General features: G+C 47.7%; 1 long non-coding RNA gene across 3 annotated transcripts in view; it reads left to right on the top strand.

Moving 5' to 3' along the window:
• Positions 1-2,364: 2,364 nt before the first annotated feature.
• The window catches only part of LOC124519883 (uncharacterized), a 188,665-nt gene continuing 171,262 nt past the window's right edge, over positions 2,365-19,767 (top strand). Inside the window, exon 1 of one of the 3 annotated variants that reach the window (XR_006964213.1) lies at positions 2,365-2,460. This is a non-coding gene — a long non-coding RNA (uncharacterized LOC124519883). Of the gene's footprint in view, positions 2,461-2,586; positions 2,922-3,438; positions 3,756-19,767 lie in introns of those variants that run through there. The other 2 variants (XR_006964211.1, XR_006964212.1) reach the window with 2 other exon arrangements.

Genomic DNA, 19,767 nt, shown 5'->3' with positions numbered 1-19,767 from the left:
CTGAGTGGAAAATGCAGGGACAGTTTCCTGTCATGGCTATTTTCTAGAAATAGAAATAGAGCCCTGCAGTTTCTAGTTATAAATTAAAGAAGACAAGAAAAGGCAATGCAAGATGAGCTAAGATTCATCATAAATGATAAAACTGAGGTTAAGATTTTAAAACTCAGCTCTCAATTTAAAAAGGTTAAATTATACACAAGGAAATCATGCACAAGTGAAATAGAAGAACAAATTGTTCATGGTCTTAGAAAAAACATTTTCTTCTTCATTGTTCCTGGGCAGTTTCTCATTTAGAAGGGAAAAGTTATTTTTCTTTCTACCCCAGGAGGGCAAGAACAGTTTCTCCAACACCACAGCCTCTGAGCTGCTGAGTGTGGTATGCATTCATGTACATGAAATATAAACTAATAAGTATATACTTGCCAGATTCAGATAACCTGTATTAAATATTTAGTTCACTGCTCATTTAATGAAAGTTTACCCTAGCAGCCAGATTTAAAGTTGTCCTTGTAGTCTAAATGCTCCTCTGTCAGCCTAGGACCTGGGCATTCTCTACAGGCGCCAGCACAGTTCCTGGCCTAGAACAGATCCTGTCCCTTGTGGCTGGGCTGAGCTTAAATGAACTGGATGTCAAAGCTACTGTAGGTAGGTGGCAGTATGGTTCAACTCCAGGCTTTTTGTGTAACCAGCCAGTTAGGAATTTTAAACCCATCTCTTTGTGGTCCAGGAACAAGTTACCGAAATCTTTTATAGCCTCAACTTTCTTGTCTGCAAAATGGGAAAGTATTGGCTGTCTCAGTTATTGTGAATACTAAATAAGACAATCTACTTAGTGTGGGACTTGGCACAATTAATGGTAGCTACTATACTACATATGAGGAATGACCAAATTCTACATAGCAATTACGGTAAGTTGAGGAGAGCAGAGGGCTCTTTAGAGAAAGCTGAATTAAGCCAATGCTTCACTAACCAAAATATTACTGACAAATTATTCATAGTTTTCAAAAGATTCTCTTCTCTGACATTACAGGAAATTGAAAATTAATTTAATTAGCTGCACCTCTATTAGATCCTGCCTGAAATCCCAGGTTAGTATATTTTGGTATGTCTGCAGGGGTTTAATTTGGGCAGAGGGGAATTATCTAATTTTGGCGACTCTAATAAAATTGGGTTAAAATGCCCTATGCTAAGGCAGTACCCAAACTGCTTGGCTGTCAATTCTACTACTGCTGGAGGACAAAATACATTTTGTCTGCACTCAGGTAGAGTTCAAGTCCTGAACGGCTTTCAGAGGAGGAGAGCTGTAGGTCCTTTAAGGAGAAAGGGTTCGTAGCAGGAAGAATCCGGATGACCTTCCATTTTGGAGCCATTGCCCTTTATAAAGGGTGGAGAATCCTTAAGGGGGTGACTACGTGGGGTCAGGAGGAGCCCGGGCCGGGCTGGCTCAGCTAGGATTCATGGGTTCCACTACGTGTCCTGCAGCCCTACTGTATGTCTAGGGACTGGTGTCCAAAGACCCGCAGCCCATTGGGCGCTGATAGCCCGCGAGATAACTGGCGCAGGGAACAAGTCGGCCTGCTCTCCCCAGACCGTCCTTAGCCCGCCCCGGCGAGCCGGCTCCTCCTGGTGCGCCAGCCAGCCTTCTCTCTGCACTTGGAGTTCCCCGTCCGGCCGGCGGTGGGCGCGCGCCCCACGAGGCCCAAGCCCGCTGCCGTGTGTTCTGCCTGCCGGCCCGGCTGAGCCTTGGGGTCCCGCGGCCTCGGCGCCCACACGCCCCCAGCTCCTTGCACGCAGCCTGCAGAGGTTGGTGCGGCCCGTGAGCGCGGGGTCGAGGCCGGCCCACCAGCCGCCAGCACCGCGGCCCCCGCCACCCCCGCGGCCTGGCCGCACGCCGGGTCCCCGCCGCGGAGGGGGATGGGGAGGGAGGAGAGACTGGAGGAGTTGGAGACAGACACAGCCGCGGCGAGCACAGTTACGGCTGGAGACAGACGGCGGCGGGAGGCGGAACACTTCCCCCCCTCCGGCGACGGGAAGCGGGACACCTCCCTCGGCGGCCGCAGCACGGTCTCCCCCTCCTCCCCCCTCCCAGAGGCTGCGGGCCAGGCCCGGCGGGACAGGCAGGCGAGTGCGGCTGGCCCTGCCTGCCCCGCGCGCCGCCGCAGCCGGCCGGGGATCCCCTGCGAGTCGGGGAGGAGCCGCCGCCGCAGCCGCCGCCAGACAGGCTGCGAGTCCCTGGGAAAGTGAAAGGGGGGCGGGGAGCGCGGGGGAGGCCCGGGGGTAAGGTCCCTGGCTCTTAAAGAGACCCGGCGCACCGCGCCGCGCTCCCCGCCGGCCGGCTGCGCGCCCCCCGCCGCGGCGGCCCCGCATCCCGCGCCCCTCCCCCGCGGCCCGCAGGGCCGGTGGCCGGGCGAGCCGCACTGCAGGCGGTCCCCCGCCACGGCTCCGGAGGGGCGGCCGCAGGTGAGTGCAGACCCGAGGTGGCTGTTGTGGTCTCGGCGTCTGGCCCAAGTTCAGCGCGGCGCGGAGGCGGGGTGGTGGTGGCGTTGGTTGGGGAGGGCAGGGGGCGGAGGACGCGGGGACAGGACGCTCAGGGAACGGGACGTCCGCGAGCCTGCGCCGTCGGCGGGGGCCAGAGGGAGCTGCCCAGCCCCGCGGGTCCTCCCCACCCGGACGAGTCCCACAGAGACGAGTGCGCGAGGTCTGAGGCAGTGTAGCCGGTGGGCACGGCGGCGTCCCGGCGCGCTCGCCCGGGCCGGGTGTGGGGAGGGCAACCCCGCACTCCCGAACGGAGGCCGGGCCGCCTCTGCTTGTGTGCTCCGTTGGAGGAACGTTGCCGACCTAAATCTCAGTGCCCGGCGCGGGATGTCCTGCGGTTGCAGGATTTAATTCTGCACCCCCGGGAGGCTGGGGTCAGCGCCGAGGTAACTGCCCAAACTAGGGTCTCGGTTCCCTTGGGCCTGTCAGCGAACCACTGCAGGCGGGGGGACTGGAGGTCGGCGGGAAGCGGGAAGATTGTGCAGGACCTTCCTGGGGAGTTTGCGGGAAGAAAAAGGGGCGGGAGCGGGCCTTACCCTGAACCCTGCATCCCGCTGCCAGACACCCCGCAGCCCGCGGCTCCGAGCCCCAGCACCCCGCATCTCGCGCCCCGCGCCCCTGGGGCCCGCCTCACCCGGCGTCTGCTCGGGTCCCCCCGCGCACGTTGACGTCTGTCGCGGGGCCGCCCGGAGCTCCCGGCATTGGCTGGGAAGTCGATTGTCTGGGGCGGCTGCTATTACACTTAGGCTGGGTCTCCGAGCCCCGGAGGAAGCAGGCGTGTGTTGAATTTCTCTTTGACCCTCACGGTGGAATAAACAGGAAGCGACGAGCACCCAGCCCGGGCTCGGCACTTGCCTTTGTTGTGGGGTCCGCTTTGCTCAGTCGCTAGGAGGCTTCCCCGCGACCCCTACCGGGTGCGCCGCCCGGGGTGGCGTTGGGGGCGCGCCCCGTAAGTACGCGACTGGAAGACAGTGGGTTCTCTTCAGGTTAATTCAGTGTGGTGACGGAGAGGGCATTTGCTTGTTTCAAAACTTTTTTTTTTTTATTTTTATTTTTTTAAACTGGAGAAGGAAGAGGCTTCCCTTTGAGGCAGAGATTTTCGGGAGGACGACGTGGACGCGTGGTGGGTGGCACCTGGAGAAGGCGCGCCAGTGCCCTGGTTCTGGGTTTAGCTGGCGGGGCACCGTGTCGCCGGTCAGAACAGCGAGGAACTCTTTAAAGTAAGCAGGGCTTCCTTGCTCCTAACCGGCATAGGAATGATTGCTGAGTGGCATTGGCCACGTAAGCTAGCTTAATTTTTGTTTTCCCCAGAGTCTTTTAATTAGCTAGAACTGGATAATTTTGATTTGCTTCTTTTCTCTTTCTCTATGTCCCAACTATTCTCTTGCCTTTCTCGCTTTGCAAATTACTTTGGCAACTTATCCCCAGACCCCACTTATGATTCAGTGCTGCTTTCTAAATGTTAATTAAGATTGTGGTAGGTATTCATTGATGACCTACTATGTGCTAGGCATTGTGAGCTGTGAGGTGAGATGAGCTGTTACAGAATGTTGATTCCGAGAGCTACTATTAGTAAGTTTCTTGCAGTGGAGGTGGGTAGAGATGATGAGCAGCCTTGGTCCTTAAAAATATGTGGGTCCTGTGGCTGGTGTGGAGGTGGTGGCTAGTACTAGGAAACTTCCCTTTAAAATGGCCCTTTCCCCTTGTTTGGCTAGCCAAGAAAGCTTTTCTTCCATTTGTATCTCTCCTAGAGCTTCTGGATTGAGCTCGGAATTAACAGGGAAGGTTCTGTAGAGTGTGCTCTGAGAAACTGCCATTGCATCAAGATATGTTCTGCATTTTGTATAAAACTATTTAGTCCTTTCTAATATTTATATTGAGTTTATGGTCATCTGTACATCTGCCTTTGTACTCTACACAGTTTTCTCTTGCAACATATTCTTTATGTTCAGTGAAGAATCATAATGTCAAACTTGAGTCATTACAGAGACAAATGAGATCTGAATATTACCCATGCACATATATTCAGTTATAATATTTGGTTTCCTATCCACCTTGGAATGCCATTTGATGGCCCTTGCAAAGCAGTGCTTTTTAAAACATAGGGGTAAATTCCTCATGATCTTTGGAAGCTTAATTCTTTTAAGAGCTTCATTTTGCTGTTGACATTGAACACACTGCTAGGAATTAGGGCCAAGACTGTAAATGCTGGTAAGGATTTGCTGTAATGGTGTTAGTTGTAGCTACCTTCCTCCCTTGTTTTAAAAGACCCTTCTAATTTCTTAATGTTCTTTTATTGCCCCGGGAAGAGTTTGTTGTCACTGGCCATGGTTCTAGTTCATGTAGGTTTGTATTTACTATGGAGAAGACTTTTCCCAGCAGGGTTTTAGGGCTGTCTCTTGGATCCTTCTGGTTTGCATGACCACGGTCCTGCAGAGGAACCCAGCCAGTGCCACCTGCTTATTAAGGGATTTTGTGCCAATTTGTTGGCACATAATTTGAGAATCAAAGTCCCTCCCCCGCCTTGTCCCCCGCCAGAGTATATACATACATAGACAGATATTTCCCCCTAACTGCTGACGGTGTTCTAAGAATAGTTTTCTTGCCTGGCGCACTGAGAGCAAGGACCCATCTGCAGAGGTGTTTACAATTTGGGACTGTGCTGTAGTCTTGGTTGACTTAGCAGCCTGGCAGAACAGCCTTGTAGCTCATGGGACACTGCCTGTTTTTCATCTGGGCTGCTGGAGGGGCAATTCCCAGCTGGACAGGGGAACATAGGTGAGAATGACTTTTGCTCTATGAGGGTAGTTTCTGTCCTGATGTCAAGTGGAGACCCCTAGGCTCCGTCTAGATCCCTTCACTGTAGCCTAGCTAGCAGTCACCCTGTGGTCTAGGCTTGAGATGACTGCTCTATGTCATCATGTGAAACCCAAGTACTCTCAGGGCTGGGGCGGTGACACATGCTGTTGTGGCTGGTCAGATCTTTCTGGTAGTCCTTGCCATATTTCTTGTCACCTTTCATCATCTAGGCTTGTGGAGTTTCTATGATGTGTCTGTCCTTTTGGGTAAGAGTTAGTAGAGAAGAAAGAAAACTCAAGGAGCAATAGTTGTAAGAAAGATCATTTCATATTAACCTGGAAAGTTTTTAGAAACATTAAACATACTTGATGTAGACACATGGGTATTAAATATAAACAGAAGCAAAATCTCTATGTAGTCCCATCTTGCCCTTTTCTCCCTTCTTCCTTCTCCCCTTCTTCCTCATTCTATCCTTGCTCCCTTCTTTCCTTCCTGTCTCAGAAAACTCTTCTGGAAGCCATTATTTTTTGGTGTCAAAGTGACTCTCTGCCTACATGGGATTTGTTAGTCTAGAATTACACCTTGACCTATATTATGGGTGTTCGTGGAACGTAAATCTTAAGTTTTAAAATAGGAATGTAAAGCTTCTTCCTACTATTTGGAAATTTAGGCCACAAGACCTGCCTACATTTTAGGGAGATTTTTTTTTTTTTTTTTTTAGGGAGATTTTTTTGTGTGTGGCGTTATTCACTTTACTGTTACGCAACTAAAGCAAACAGTCCCAAGCACCTGTACTATTAATTGCTACAGAAATATTGGATTCATATTCCCAGCGACTATTGTTTTTTTCCCTCTATCATAGGAGGAATTGAAAATAGTGTTTGTGTTGTCTCTTATCCATGTGATTTAAGTATGGATTGTTTTTCTCTGAATTTCCACTAAAAATGGCACTTTGGCCTTTTAAGCTGTTTTTGTGAGGACTTTTCTTTCCACCAGGCTTGTTTTCCAGATAGGTCTTGGAAATTACGAAGAACATAGCTATAATTTCTCTCTTGATTGGCAGCTGAGAGCTTTCCCGGACAAAAATAAGGCTACACTGTGCCAAATGGTTGACTTTTCTAGAATAAAAACTCTAAAGGGTATGCAAAAAGTCCTCTGGTTAATATATTGGCATTCCCAGAACCCACTAAAACTCCGGCAGCCTTCCAGACACCACTTAATGAGGATGCAGAATGTCTGGCTCAAATCCCCATGAGCAGAAGGGGGTGGGGAGCTGATGTCCACACCCTTTATTAATTTTTAATGACTGTACTTTTGTTTTGCAGATTTTGCTCCGTACCCCCCTCATGACTGACCCCCACCATGCCACCCCCCTCCCCCATCCATTTATTTACTCATTTACTTGGCATTGGAAAAACGTTGAGACTTTCAAGGTTAAGAATCCTGCTGAGGGATCATTTCTGTTTGCATAGGTTCTTTTGTTGTTGCTTTTCTTTTTCTCCCCTCCTCCCTCTTTTTTAGAAGAGGAAGAGAGAAAAGGAACAGAAAAAGAGATGACAACTTTTTTTTTTTTATGATGCTTTATTGTCTGCTGGAGGAGAACCATTTACGAAACTTTAAGTTTGTCAGACAGTTTATATGACAGTGCAAGTTGGTGCTTGCCAAGCTCCAGACAGATTGCTAATGTTACATGACAGGGATAAATAAATTACCGCTGTCTGCAACACGCTTGCACTGCAAACGCACTCTGCAGCCGGCGGTCGGGCGCTGCGCACCCAGGGAGCCTGTTGGATGTGCAGCTGGGAGGAAGGCCTCTGCCTATTGCCTAGAATTCTGTGACTTGGTTCGGAAATGAAAAGGGTGTGTCTCTCGCTTTTATTTTTGGCAGTGCTGCAGGGCAGCAGAATGCACGTAGCAGCTGTGTGTCCTTCGTTTTGTTAGGCAGCTCTGCCCCCTCGCCTTGCCCTTCCCCTTCCTCCTCTCACCCCAGCACATTCTTCCCTGTGCACCACGGGGCATGGCACCTAGTCTTCCTCCCAGGGACCTGCTGTGGAAGTAACTAAACTTTGTTCTCAGCTGCTTAGGCCCTATGTTTTCTCAAAGCCAAGTTTCAAGCTGTTTACGGTTGCGTTCTTTCTGCAGGTGCAGACATTGAGAACAAATTGTCTGAGATAAGTGTATGTGTGCTGCCCTGGGAGGGGGCTGGGTGGCACTCCTTGGGCATAATGTACTTTCATCTCTGGCAATTTGGATAGTCAGCTGGCAGAGTGACAGGTGTAATGAACTTAATGGTCTTGCTCTAGTTGTTAGCGGACACACTGCTCATATTACAAAGCCACCTCCTAAGTTGGGCCCCTGCCAAATGACTTACTCTTCCCTTTGCAGACAAGATTCAGGGCTTGGACTACTCCAGTGACGTTAAGGTCAGGAATTGGGTAGGTGTGAGCAACATCTGTGTGTCCTCATCCACATGGTCCCTTTCTCTGCAAAGTAGAGCCGTTGCATCCATTTTGCAAAAAGAATCCATCCCATCTGCCCCTGGCTAGTCATCCCTCCTTGAGAGGTGTGGCAAGCATCCTCTGTGTAGGTGTGTGGACTTCTTGCCCCTGGCATTCACAGAATGGCAGGTTTCCTGCTGTGCCTAGTCAGTTCCTGTGCACAGCCACCATTCTGCAGAAGTGGGCTTGGGCCTATGGCTGGTGGAGGCTCAACCAAGCATTGTTTTCATTGTCTGTGGCCCCACAGGCCTGCAACGTCTGCATAGAGTTGGGGAGGGGATTTCCATAGTAAAATCTCACTGCTTCCGGAAGGAAGGCAAGAGTGGAGAGCCCACGGCAGGAGGCCAGGCTGCTTTTGGAAGGGCTCCTGGACCTCTGGCGGGCCCTCCTCCACCAGGGTACTTGGTCACAGAATAGTAGCAGCAGTTCCAAACACTTGCATAGCACTGACTATGTGCCAGGCTGCTCTTAGTGTTGCACACATATGAACTAATTTAGTCCTTAGTGCAGCCCTCCTGTGACATCTGTACTGCTACCATCCCCAGCTTTCAGGAAGGCAATAGGAAGCCCGGAAATTGCCCAGTCACACCTCTTGTAAATAAAGGGTGGAGTCAGTAGGAGGAAGCCCTTGCATTCTCTCTTTTGGGGTCTGGGCTTTGACTCCAGGCTGCCTGAGGCTGGGCCCAAGTCAGAAGTTCATCAGAGATCATTCATTTACCAGCTGGGAGGGGGAGGATAGTACCCTTTCTGTCCCTTTCTTCTTCCTTCCTGCCTTCATCTGTAACTGATTATACCCCCCCTCACCTCCAGTCCCCATTCTTATTTCTAGCTTCTGCTTTCTGTGCCTGTCTTGCTGGTGACAAGAGCCTGAGTTTTGAGAATTAGGCCATTGGTGGCTTTGTTTTGTCCACATTGAACCTTGAGTCCCTTGAAAGACAGATGAAATAAAATCAGCAGCAGTTTTATTGCCTGAGGTATTCTGTGCCATTCCTTAAAAACCTCTTCTGTTTGTCTTGTCTGGGTATAGATTGTGGGAGCATTAGGACCTGTTTTCTGGAGGGTGAACTGAGGCCATTGGAGGAGAAGCCCTCTGTCTGCTGTGAGTCTGGGGATGAGGCTGGATGAGGTCCTACTTAGTCGTTTGTTCACTCAGAAGGATCCAGCTCACCCCAGTTTGTGGAATGCTACGGTTTTAGTTTTGTTCCCCAAATGTGCTTCCCACATTTGGGGGAAAAATGAAAAAATAATCATATCTTTAAGATTTTCTATTTTGCTCCATGAGGACATAGATTAATCATCCATGCACATCACTGTGTACTTTTCATGAAATATAGTCCATCTTGGACAAACCTAACTGTTTGAGATTATGAAACCTAAAGTGAGTTCAGTTTGCAGGAGATCCAGATTTACTTGGGTCTGACAGGATAGTTCTTCAGCTGTTTGCAAACCTTCCCATGGCAGTGGGGCAGGGAATGGAACCCATCACAGCCCCCGAATTAAGCCAGGTGACTGGGGTGGTGCTGTCCCCTATATGATATGGTGCCCACACAATGTGTGGTACTTGATCCCAGCAGTCACCTGGATGGGGTTGGACAAGTGCTGTTCTCCTTGGGGTTGAGGCAGTGCAGGCCTCTGGAAGTTCCTGTTCTGGTCTGTGCTCTGTCCCCCCCATCTCCACAGCGTTGAGCAGCCATGTTTTCATGTGGTGTGTCCCAGAGGTGCATCATAGTCATCAACCCCCAGGATGCGCCCATCACTGCCTGTGTGGCAGGTGTGAGCACCACCTGTCAAGGACAGACGTGGAGGCCTGGGTACACTGGCCACCAGTCCAGCTCTGCCCACTCTAGTTGAACCTAGACTTTTTATTCTACAGTCTTTTAGGCTTGCTGAACCCATCGTCATAGATCTAGGCTCTGAAATTCTTTTTTTCCTGATTATATTCTCACTGACGATAGTTTGGAAAATGAAACGAAGAAAAAAGAAACAAAGAAGAAAATAAAAATGACTAAAATTACCTTTGATTCTACTACCTTTAGAAGACCACTGTTAATAGTTTAGTAGATTCTTTCTAGGCTTATTTACTGATTAAGTATAAAATCATGTATAGAATTTGTATATGTTTTCAGACTTAGCATTTAATCCTGAACATTTTTTCATGTAATTTAAATATTCTCCAAGAGTACCACTGCTGATAACTATAACATTCTACTCTATGGTCATATTATTATTTTTTAAAAATTTGTTTTGGGACGCTATTACCAGTTTTCTCTATTATAAATGATACTGCGTTGAACATTTTGATTACATCCTTTGGATAGATTCCTAAAAGGGAAGTTCATGGGTACAAGAACTTTTAGAGGGTCCTCCAAAAGTTATCACCAGCTTGCTTTTCAGAAAGCATGAGGCATTTTGCATTCCCACAGATATGAGGGTGGCTCACCCTTGCCAGTATCAAATATTATTACAAAACTGTGCAAATTTGGCAGTAAATGTTATGATGTTTAAATTTTCCTTTCCATCTTTTTGTTACAAGAATCTAGGTCTATATCATCTGGATCACAAGTGAAGAGAGTTCTGCTGTTTGCCAGAGTTTTGTTATGGGCAAGTACGGTGATGTTTGTGGATGATCTCCTCAGGGACGGAGAAGACCTTTGTGCTAGTTTACTTTTATTTTTTATTTTTTTAAAGTTTATTTATTTATTTTGAGAGAGAGTGTGTGTGTCAACACACATAGACACACTTATGCACAAGTGGGGGAGGGGCAGAGAGAGGGAGAGAGAAAGAATATTAGCAGGGTCCACGCCCAGTTCAGAGCCCGAGGTGGGGCTCAATCCCAAGAACCGTGAGATCATGACCTGAGCAGAAACCAAGAGTTGGCTGCTCAACCAGCTGAGCTGCCCGGGCGCCCCAGCCTTTGTGCTATTTTAAATTGGAGATACATTCTACTTAGGTAGGTTAAGGACACTAAACAATCTACTATATTTTAAAATAAAATTAGAGGATTTTATGGCCAAGAACTGCACCTGGTTTTCCCACCATCTTCACCCTACCCGCTGAGGGTAACTTGGACTCGCAGGGGAGAAGTGGGGACCAGGAGAGAAAGTGGATTCAGTAGCCAGCTGCTGGAAGATGGTGTGCCATCTTGTTCAGTCACTTCTCTCTGTTTGAATGACTACTTTCTGAGACCACACTCTTCCCTAGCTTTGTCCCCTAGGATGCTGACATAAAATTCTCTTAGGTTTTACCTGATGGCTGATGCTCAACACTTGACGTGGGTGCCTCTGCAGAGGGCACTCACTTCCTCCCTTCCATAGATCTGGCAGAGTCTTCTGCTTCCAGCAGAGGCCTGCGCCCTTTCAGAGTCACATGCTACTATTAACAGTGTCTGGCCTCCTAAGCTGATTGCTCCTGAAGCTTGAGAGAAAAGAAAAATCATTTTAGGAGGTTTTTGATTAACTAAGGGCAAATCAGTTTTGTATTCTTTGAAAGGCAGCCTTTTCAGCTGAGAGGCTGGGACGGGCTGGCTGGAGGGGAGCCCATTCACAGGGCTGGTTGGAGGAAGCAAGATGTAATACCCGCATCTTGGGGGCTAGTCCCATTTTGCTTGTTATGTTCACATGCACCTTCATGCATCCATTTGTTCAGCAGCTGTGAGGGCTTACTGTGCTCTGGGGTGCATGCTGGGAGTGTGCCTCATCTGTGGCATGACCTGGTGAGCAGTGTGCGAGATCCACGGGGCCCAGGTGGGCACCGTCCTCTCCTCTGTGCTGAGGTGAGTTGATCCTTGGCACCACAGGCATGGATGGTGCCAGGCTCTGCGTGGGCATTTGTCTCTTGGCCTGCATCACTCCCTTGCTGGCCATGCCGTCAACCCCATGCTGCATTCTAGGTACAAACCCACTCTTGCCATGGCTGGCAGTGTGGATGGTGCCAAGACCTTGGAGATGGAGTATGCAGAAAACTGCCAGTGGGTGGCAGGGCTGGTTGGTGGCCGCACAGGTGGTCTGACCATAAGGGGTCAGGCAGTATCTTTAGGGGAGCAGCTTGTGCTGGTCCCTTTCTGCAATTGGGAGGGAGGCTCCCAGACAGTTGCGTGCTAGTGATGTTATTGAATAGTTTGCTGGAACATTTACTCAGGGCATTTTGGGTGACTGAAAAATACACCTTGTGTACTTTCCCCCTGTTTGCTGTTGGCTGGTGTGTGCGGGTCTGACAGACTTTTGTTTAATTTGACCTTCCTGCATTTGGCTTGTTCCTTCAGCAGAATGAGAAAATGCCAGACTGTTTTTTCTAGGAGGGATAGAGGGCCTTTTTGGACATAATGCATGCGTTATTTTAAAGGTAGAGGTAATGTTTACAGTTGGATGGCTTGGGTGAATGTTTGTTTTTCTGCTACTTCAGCTATTAAGATAAATATTGTACCCTTACAGAACTTAGCTTTCATCCTATTCATATTTAAATGTGAGATTCAGAATCTTTATTTCTAAACTAGAGGTAGGTCCTGGGACTTAATTTTTTTTTTTTATCTGAAGAGTAATGTAAAAATAATAAATATTATATATATACACACACACACATATATATATATATATATATATACAGTCATAACTACATAATTATTAGTAAATTTAATCCAGAAAAATATTTGTTTTCTGATAAATACAGTGGGACATTAAATGGAGTTGGAATTATTTAATGGAACTCTTAGTGCATTACTTTGCAATGTGAATGCATCCTTTTATTGTTATAACATGGTTTATATATTGGGTTTTAAAAATTGGGGCACATTTGTGTGCCTAAGGGGATGGCTCCCACTCTGGCATCTGCCATGTAGCAGGCCTTCCACTTGGCCCACCTGAGGAAGCAATGTCAGGGCAAAAACGTGGGCCTGAGCACACTGTCTGCAGCACTCTGCTGTCCACACTCTGCTGTCCAGTGTGTGTGGAAGTATCTGAGTAGACGTGTTATGAGGGGGGTGCTATATCTTCTGAGCTCTCGTCTGACTGAACCCTTGGGAGGCTGCATGACCTTGGGAAGATCAGTTTGCTCTTCTCTAAAACAACTATTTGCCCACCTCTTAGGTTTTGAAAAGGATTAAGTAAGATAATGCTTATGCAAACCAGTTGGGAGAGGCTCAGTGAACTACCATGGTGAGTGCCCAGTAAATGGCGGCTGTCATTAAGTCAGCTAAGGATTTGTGAGGCATCTGCCCAGCCTGGTATGGAGACCCAGCTCCTGCCTCTGTAGACTATGTGTACAGGAAGCAGCCAGCAAATAAGAGCAGGCAGTTTATAATCAGGTCTCAAGTTAAGAGTTGGGAAGTCCCAGGGGTGCTTGGGTAACTCAGTTGGTTAAGTGTCCGCCTTCTGCTCAGGTTGTGATCTCACAGTTCGTGGGCTCAAGTCCTGCATTGGGCTCTGTGCTGACAGCTCAGAGCCTGGAGCTTACTTCAGATTCTGTGTCTCCATTGCTCTCTGCCCTTATCCCACTTGCGATCTGTCTCTCTCTGTCTCTCAAAAATGAATAAAATTAAAAAAAAAAAAAGAATTGGGAAACCCCATTTAAGCCCCAAGTCAGTTAAGTCTTTGTACATGGAGAGAGTGAGATGGCTGGGTATGAAGGGCAGTAAACTCTGCCAGCTTGCTTCTGTTACCCCTTGCTCTGCTCTACATTCTTGTGGAGCACTGTGATGCCCAGGCACTGGCTCTATCCCCATACTGCTGGAAGGCAGGTACCCAAATGGTTACTGCACCAGGTGGTGGCCTTGCCAGGGTACTGGCAGCACGAGGAGGTATAAAGATCCCAGAGGAGCAAGGAGGACATCTAGGTCTACTCTGGTCAGTCAAGGAGGACTTCAGGAAGAAGCTGACTTTGGGCTGAGACTTGGTGAAAGAACACAGTTTTCCCAGGTGGACAAGCAGGAAGAGAGTGTTCACTGTCAGTGGCTTTGAGAAAGCTATGTGCACTGGGGTCTGGAAGGCAAATACCAGAGCTTCAAACTTCGGTGTATAAGTGTGTGTGTCAATTTATAGATAAATATACATGACCCATGTGTGTGCTCGTACATTTTTGCTCATAGGAGTATGTTCTTAAAATTGGGGGACTGGGGCACCTGGATGGCTTAGTCGGTGGAACATGTGACTCTTGATCTTGGGGTTGTAAGTTCAAGCCCCATGTTGGGTGTAGAGCTTACTTAAAAATAAAAAATCTTTTAAGAAAATTGGGGGACCACTGGTGAGCAGTGGGAACAAGTGTGCAGAACAGGGATGAGAGAGAGTAGCTGTAAGGGTAAGCAAGGGGCTGGTTATTTCACAGGTTAATAGTGATGCATATAGCTCTTAAAATTTAGAACTCTAACTGCACTTACCCCATGAAGGGGTGAGCCTGGTGAAGAAAATCCTAAATTATTTGTTAGTGTTTAAGTGCCACCAGCTTAAAATCCATGTGCCATATTTTGCCACTTTGCTGCCCTCACTTTTGCAGGCACCTTTTCTTGAGTTTATGACTATTGGAGTATGGCGAGGGGTGGGGGTTTTGTGCTCCGGTTTAGGTAATATGAAATGCTAATATAAATGCTTTGTTGACCCAGAGAAATAATTGTCAAGAAATTGAGATTGTTTATTCATGCTCTGAGTGGGGGTAACAGTTTTAGAGGCCATGTGCATCTATGAAAATGGTCAAGTTCAATTAATATGTCAAGGGGGCTGTGGGGGCTGCAAGGGATAAGTAAAGACTGGTTCTTTTCCTGCCTGCCTTCAGAGACTGTACATCATGGCCAGAGTTTTGTGTGTCAGACACACGTTGGTGTTAGTCGGTGAGGCAGCATGCAGGTAGGAGGGAACTCCATGCTGATGGTGTTGGTGGAAGAGGCTCTCATCGGGGACGGGTGGAAGGGCAAAAGGGCTCAGGACAGATTTTGTGGGGAAAAGAATGGCAGTTGATATGTGCCTCTGAGATGGGCAATGACAGGAAGAAAACAGCTTGCTGGAAGGGTGTGGATCAACGCAGGGGAACACAGAGGGGTATTTGGTGAACACCAGTTTGTTGGAAGCTCTGTCCTTATTGGATCTGATAAACGTTAGCTGTTGTCATCATCATTTTTGTTCTTGTTGTGTCAAGGCGCTGGATTAAGGTAGGCAAGACCAGTTCTGCTGTGGAGTGTTTCATCCCATCTTTGCTGAACACTGAGTCAACAGCCAGTAACGGTGAAGAAAAAACAAGCCTGTTGGGAGACCTACTTTCTATTTATTTCCTTAATCTGTTTGTTTGCACTGGATACTCTGTCTTGACTGTAGTTCTGTAATACTCAATATTTGTTCACATTTCACAGAATGCTTACTTTTCATCCTCCATGCAGTTCACACCAGGAAGCCAGGTTTATTCCTTTCATATGGTAATTTCAATGCCTTCTATTTGCAAAACATTTGTAACTTTTTAAAGCTTTTCATAGACAATATCTAATTTCAGGTTCCTTGGCTTTAAGGAACAAATAATTAATGAAATGTACATAGAAGTGTAATTAATGGATTCGTTCCTTACTCTTCTCTAATGTGGCCGTTAGCTGAATGTGGAATTCAGATTGGAGTTTATTTTAATGTGCAAAACCTAACGGGAAAGAGATGTCCTGTCGTTGTCCAAGCCACATAACGAGGTATTTCTGAAGTTGCTGGGACCAAGGCTTTTGCCCCTTGCTTCCTGGGCAGGCACTCAGTCGACATAATTTTAAAGCACTCAAGTGCTCAAGAGTGGGGTAAAGCACTCAAAATCCAATTCAAAAGTACAGCCGAACACCCATGCAATCCTTCCTCAGGTGGACTGTGCAGACCAGAGACCTCACTGAATTGAAGTGTATGGGCAGCCTGGGTGGATGTGGAAGCCTCCTCTCATCTCTTGTCCTTTGTTAAAGGGAGGCTTACCGGTGAGCTCCTTGTGGCACTTAAAAAGCTGTAGAAGGTTCTGGCAAATCTAAAGTGTCCAGCCATTGTTAACAGCGGAGCAGGCGCACACCCTCTTGTGTGCTGTGGGTCCAGGGCACTTGGGATCTCTGTCCTCAGCCTGCGCTCCTTTTTTTCAAGGTGGTTTTGGCTTCTGTCATGGTATCAGTTTGTTCAGCTGTGCAGGCAAGTCGCTGTCAGTTCTGTCTCTCTCCTTTTAGCAAAATAGTTTTCATTCCGAGTCGGGGCCCTTTGTCCGGGTTACATAAGACTGTTCTGTGGCCTCAGCCCTTGGCCAGCACCTGGCCACCTCCGCCCAGCCCTTGCCTCTCTCTACCTCTAGCGGCCCCTTTTCTCTGCTCAGCTATTTACTGTTGTGTGTGGCTCTGCTTCTTCCTCTGTGGTTGCCAAGTATTCTGATCCCCTTCTTGTATTCCAAGTGGAAGTCATTCACACCGCCGTTCACACTTGCTTTGCAGTTTTCTGCTCTCTCTCCTCCACAGACCTCAGAAGTGCTGTGTCTAACTCTCGCTCCCTGAGGCCGTGTGTGGAGACTGCCTACCTAGTCCAAGCACTCAAAGCCTGCTTCAGCAGTCCTAGGCCTGTAATAGAGACACAGGCTGGAGTGTCTGCTGGCTTTTCCTAATTTGGACACCCCCTGACAGTGGTGTAGATATGGTTCAATGGTTTTGGTGGCAAATGAAGTGCTTTCTGGTCTCCTTGGGTATTTAGTTTGTGTGATCAATAAGGACTGAGGCTCAGTTGGTAGCTGCACATGGTGAGTTATGTGGACAGGTTGTAATGAAATAGCTCTACCTCTGCAGAAAATGGGTGCCCTGAAGGGTGGTACTGATGGGATATGCTCTTTCCGTTGCTTAGAAAGTGAACTTGTCTCCTATAGCATTTGAATATATTTTCTGCTGTTGGAAAATAGAGTGGTTACGTGATTCATTGGCTTGTTCACTGATTGAGAGAGGATGGCAAGATGTCAGTGGGCTCTCCTGGCTTGCTCTCAGAGTTGAGAGGAGTATGGCAGGCAGAACCCAGCAAAGAATAGAAGAGCTGCTCTTGCAAGCTGGCCGAAGAACTGAGTGCCCTCTTGTTTGATATACACCTTTCTGTCACTTATTTGCCACTGTCTCTGGTGCTGTTTTATTGACAGCCTTCTCCAAATGTGTCTGAGCGCCTGGTCACCCTACCTCTATGATGAGGCCTGCCAAGCAAAGCTGCTGAGGACAGTCATTCTCAGAGGTGTTCATTGGTGTCTCTCCCTCATCTGTCAATGGAGGTTTCCAAACCTGGAACCTTATACCCACATCTGGGAAGCTTAGAGGCAGAATTCTTTTGCCTGTATTGAAATTCATTATGCAGTTTGAACAACATGGGCTTGACCTGCACAGGTCCACTTACACGTGTTTATTTATTTATTTTTACAAATACCATACAGTACTATAAATTAAATATATTTTCTTCTTGATGTTCTTTTTTTTTTAAAAAAACATATTTGTTTTTTTTTTTTAATTTTTTTTTTTCAACGTTTATTTATTTTTGGGACAGAGAGAGACAGAGCATGAACGGGGGAGGGGCAGAGAGAGAGGGAGACACACAATCAGAAACAGGCTCCAGGCTCTGAGCCATCAGCCCAGAGCCTGACGCGGGGCTCGAACTCACGGACCGCGAGATCGTGACCTGGCTGAAGTCGGATGCTTAACCGACTGCGCCACCCAGGCGCCCCAAAAAAGCATATTTGTTTAAGTAATCTCTGCACCCAATGTGAGACTCAAACTCATGACCCCAAGATTGAGAGTCCCACGTTCTACTGACTGAGCCAGCCAGGCGCCCCCTTGTGATTTTCTTTTTCTTTTTTTTTTTTTAAAGTTTATTTATTTATTTGGAGAGAGAGAGAGAGAGAGAGAGTGCACGTGCATGCAGGGGAGGGGCAGAGAGAGAGAAAATCCCAAGCAGACTCTGCACTGTCAGCACAGAGCTTCATGAGGGGCTTGAACTCATGAACTGTGAGATCATGACCTGATCCAAAATCAAGAGTCAGATGCCAACTGACTGAGCCACCCACGTGCCCCCCCATTGTGATTTTCTTAATAACATTTTCTTTTCTCTAGCTTAAGTTATTTTAGTAATACAGTGTATTGTACATATGACATACAGAATATGTGTTAATCAGTGGTTTATGTTGGTCAGGCTTCTGGTCACCAGTAGGCTTCTGGTGAACAGTAGTTAAGTTTTGAGGAGTCAACTTACAGGTGGATTTTTGACTGTGCAGGGTTAAGTACCCCTCCCCACTGCCTTGTTCAAGGGTCAACTATATATAGAGGATCTCACCCCTAAACTCTGAAGTGCAAACTCATATCTGTCAGATGTCTCTATTGTCCGATGGGCATCTCTAAAGCCCATGTCTAACAATGATGTCCTGATTCCCAGCACACCCATCCACCTTGTCCCTTTGGTTTCCCCCATCTGCCCTTCACTGTCCCATCTCAGTGACAGTATATTCCAGTCTGCCTAGTGATTCAGGTCACACATCTTGGAGTCCTCCTTGACTTTTTTTTTTTTTTCCATAGCTCACCTCAATCCATCAATAGATCGTGTTTGTTCTGTCTTCTAATTCTGCCTCAAACCTGCTCACTTGTCAGCAGCATGGCTGCTAGCAGCTCAGTGTGTCCCTTCCCCACTCAGGTTAGAGTCTCCTGACTGCAACCCCTCCAACTTTGGAGTCTAGTCTCAGCCCAGCAGACTGTGAGCCAGGGCCCAGCAGTTGAGTAGCTCCTCTGCTGGGGGCTCTGGGGTCTGGCAGCCTTCCCTCTGCGGTGCCTCCTCACAGGCCTTTGTGGTTGCTCTGCTGAAACTCCCCCTTGGTGGCCATGCATCTGTCCCTCGCTTCATTCAGGCCTCAGTCTGGTGACCCTTGTCAGGAGGCTGTGCCTTACCTTGGGCCCTGCCCGGATGCTGTTCCAGTTTTCTCCGTCTGTTCACTGGTGCTGGTTGTTACCCCCCACACTGGAAAGTAAGTGCGGGAGGGCGGGTGTGTTGCCTTGCTCCTTGTTCTGGGAGGTGCCCAACAGCAGCCCCGGGACTGCAGTGCATGACCGCAGGTGAACTCAGGCAGGGCACAGGCCAGCAGGGGGACACAGTGCCGTCGGGCGAGTTGTCCACTCCCTCCTGGGTGGGGCAACTTGTGGGTGCTGGGTGTCTCCCCTCAGTTACCATGGGTCAGGTCAGACCTCAGTGCAAACAGAAAGTTCTGCCAGAAGGGCTGAAGTACAGCTGCAGGAGTGAAAGGGGTGCACATGAGGCTGGCACATCCCAGGTGACATCATTGTGGTCACCCCTTCCACCCCTTGTCTCCTATGGTTTTTCTACTCACCTGCATTAACACTTTGTTTTGCTATTTCTCCCTGAAGTCAACTACCTGCTGGAGGCAGGAGAAGCAATTGTTTTCTAGGCAGGCTCTTGCCTTCCTTCTCTCCTCCATTTGACTTGCTAGCTGTATAAATTATGTATGAAGTAGATACTATTTATATGTTTCAAGACAATTGATAAACCTGTAAAAGATCATCAGATTTATTAATTTTAGTAAAATCATTGTAGGTACACATTTTTTCTTCAGACAATGTGTCTCTATTATAAGCTTGGTTCCCCTCAGCTTGGTTCCTTGGTTTTCTTCTGTTCTTGGGATCATGAAAAGTTCAAAATAGAGAAAATTGTGGTCTGTGAATCTTTTTTCCATCTTTTCACAGAAGACTAAGTGGTTGACAGGTACCTGGAAGTCTGACTCATCTTCCAGACATCTGACTGTGCTTTTATTCTGGTATTAGATATGTGTTCTTGAGTTTTATTTTCTTGCTTGGGTTTAAAATCAACAAGGATGTGAAAACTAAGTACCTAGTGGAACAAGGCAAAAAACCCAAATAAGACAAATTCCAAATAGTGGTGAGTAGTATAGCATTTTATTTTTGTGTGATATATGGTCACATGCTAGCCTG

Source organism: Lynx rufus, unplaced genomic scaffold, assembly GCF_022079265.1.
Source record: "Lynx rufus isolate CCGP_SWC_20201006 ecotype Redwood Valley unplaced genomic scaffold, mLynRuf1.p SCAF_29, whole genome shotgun sequence".
Taxonomy (NCBI): Eukaryota; Metazoa; Chordata; class Mammalia; order Carnivora; family Felidae; genus Lynx; species Lynx rufus.
The sequence above is the reverse complement of the archived record's forward strand: the minus strand, read 5'-3'. Positions and strand labels throughout refer to the sequence as shown.